Source organism: Tenrec ecaudatus, chromosome 3 (genome assembly GCF_050624435.1).
Source record: "Tenrec ecaudatus isolate mTenEca1 chromosome 3, mTenEca1.hap1, whole genome shotgun sequence".
Taxonomy (NCBI): domain Eukaryota; kingdom Metazoa; phylum Chordata; class Mammalia; order Afrosoricida; family Tenrecidae; genus Tenrec; species Tenrec ecaudatus.
The window spans coordinates 15,133,795-15,136,800 of NC_134532.1; the positions used below are offsets into that span (position 1 = coordinate 15,133,795).

At 43.1% G+C, this 3,006-nt stretch overlaps 1 pseudogene; it reads left to right on the top strand.

The window, feature by feature from the left end:
- Positions 1–300: 300 nt before the first annotated feature.
- Positions 301–1,131, top strand: LOC142443141 (protein C1orf43 homolog; annotated as a pseudogene).
- Positions 1,132–3,006: the final 1,875 nt, after the last annotated feature.

A 3,006-nucleotide genomic window follows, 5' to 3' on the forward strand; every position in this document is an offset into this window, starting at 1 on the left:
AACTGTTCTGTCTCAGTCTCTTGGTTCTGCTGCCACCGTGTCTCTGTTGCTGCTTCTCCCCATAATTTTCTCTCTTGTGTCACAGCTCTCTGTCTTCTGGATTGAAGAGTTTCAATGCAAGAATCTAGGATATGCCCTTCCCCCCACCCCCCGCAAGCTGCCATGTTTTCAGGCCGGGTCTCGCTTAGTCTTCCCCCATAAGGAAATGGCTGGGGAGCTCCAGGAAACGCAAATGAACCCGGGCTGATGAGTCAAGGCAACGGGGTAAACCAGAGCAGCTCTGCGTAGGGTGGGAAGGCCATGGTGTCCACTAGTGACTGGTTGTTGGGGTGAATGTAATGCTGGTGATGGCCTACGGGAGCCTGGTATTTGTACTACTATTTATTTTTGTGAAGAGGCAAATCATGTTCTTTGCAATGAGATCTCGGAGGAGCCCTCATGTCCCTGTGGGGAGCCCTCATGCCCCCAAGGATCTGAAAGAAGAGATTGATATTCAACTATCCAGAGTTCAGGATCGCAAGTAGGAACCCCAGCTCCTTGCAGATGATGATGCCAGACTGCCACAGCTGGAAATCCAGGGAAATCAAAACTGCTACAATTGTCTGTACAAGATGAAAGCTCTGGACGCCATTCATGTCTCCTGGATCCCATTTCACACTGAAGGCTGGCATCCTCATCCCCTAATAGGCAGAAATTTCCATTCCTACCTGCTCCATCTTCGGAACGCTACTACTCCTTTCAAGGGTGTGTGCAAGGCCCTCATTGATCCCCTGCTGCATGGCTATGAGGCAGCCTGCTATGGGCTAGATGTCTTTGGCTAGAGTGAGTATACCTACGCTCTCAGAAGGCCCTGACTGAACTGGCCACTGCGGTCAAAACACAAAGTGGGAGCTCTCAGCGACACCACCAGTCAGCAGCCAAAGACCTTACCCAATCTCCTGAAGTCTCCCAACGACCTTCCAGGTGACATACCTCCCCTCCAGTCAGAAGAGTAAACATGGCAAGCCCTTCCTCGAATTGAAGAACTTTAAGGACAAGTGTAATACCCTGGGGAGTACTCTGATGGACCTGACAGACTCGCTGGAGATGAGCCAGGACTGGAGTGTGCTTGCCAGGCAATCCTCAGGTTAGCTGGCTGGTGGGCCTGCACTCTTGCCCGACGCTCCCGATGTGTGCAAGATCATGCCTGGAAGACTTTGGGGGATATTTCTGAACAACAATTAAAACTATTTTCCCCAAAAGCAAAAAAAAAAAAAAAGAATCTAGGATCCAGGCTCTTCTTTTTTGATGGTAGTGAAATCCCAAGTTCTGTTTCTGAAATGGCTCAATTAAACCTAACTAGATGTCCAATGTGACTAATTCCCACGTTAGGCTCTCTTTTTAAAAAAAATCGTTTTATTAGGGATTCATACAAATCTTACCGCAATCCATACATACATCAATTGTGTAAAGAACATTTGTACATTCATTGCCCTCATCATTCTCAAAACATTTGTTCTCCACCTAAGCTCCTGGCATCAACTCCTCATTTTTCCCCTCCCTACTGCTCCCCCCTTTTTCTTGAACCCTTGCTAATTTATAAATTATTATTTTGTCATATCTTGCCCTGTCTGATATCTCTGTTAACCCCCTTTTCTGTTGTCTATCCCTCAGGGAGAAGGTAATATGTAGATCTTTGTAATTAGTTCTGCATTCGATTTTCAGACATCTAAATGGCGTAGCCACAAGGGTACCAATCTATTGTTGGGCAAGCTGCCCAATCCTCTTAAACCAAATAAGCCAAACTCAATGCTATCAAGTTAACACGGACTCATCGAGAGCTTATATGACAGGGTCGAACTGCCCCTGTGAGTTTCAAAGACTATCTCATTAACAGAGTAGAGAGCCCTGTCACTCTTGGGAGAAGTGCCATCTTTCTCTCAAGGAGAAATATGTCATTTCCAACTGCTGACCTAGCGATTAGCAGCCCAATAGTAATCACTATGCCACCAGGGCTCCTTTGCCTTGTTCACATTGGCGGGCGACAAACCCACGTAAATATTTGGAAGGAGTTAAGACTGTATATTTGTATAGGCCAACTAACAAACTGTATTAGGTGCTACAAATAATGCTAAATTAATAACATTGTTTATCTTGAGAGTCAAAAGTGCACTCACTATGGGGGATGTATACTTTTTCATTTCATATATATATAAATTTCAATCTAATAGATGCTACATAAGTGTTTATTTTGGAGTCCTGGTTTTCGCATTTATTAAGAATTGGACTGCTAACCTCATGGTCAGTGTTACAAACCCATTAGCTGCCTGTCATGGCTTCAGAGTCTTGGAAACTGTGCAGCAGTTTTATTGTGTCCTATTGGGTGTTTATATGTCTAACTTTACATGATGGTGCGTTTTAAAGTGTTTCTAAACTGAAGTGATTGTACAATTTCTAGTTCCTTTAGAAGTTCATAATAGTTTTTTTATATAGCCCATTTAAAATGTTTCCAGATGGTTTAATTAATAATCATTTTCAAAGTTCATTGATTTGTCATTCTCCTTGAGAGTCACACAGTAAGGAATTGATAGTTCTGTATGCTGTGAGGTAGGGATCCAGCTTTTTTGTTTCTTCCTCTTGCCTTGTATATTTGATTGTCCAATCTGTATTATAAAGTCATCTTTTACTCACATGTTTAAAAATTAAGAGTTTTAGATTTATTGGTCATGGTATAAGCATGTTTTCTATCATTCAATAATGGCAACGTTAACAGTATTGGGGACTTTGTGTAAGAAGGGGGACAGAACTGTAACAGTATCTGGACCTACAGGTTCTGTGATACTCTCATTGTATTCTCTCATCAGCCTGCAACTTGTGCACCAATAGCAGCACAGAAGAAAGAGGAAGAAGTGCCTGGTTTGGGTATTATTATTTCAAGGATGTCCCCATGAGAGGTTGAAATTTGTGAGCATCATTGGAACTGATACAGTTAAGACAAACATAGAGCATCCCAGTTGCGGGCAGTGT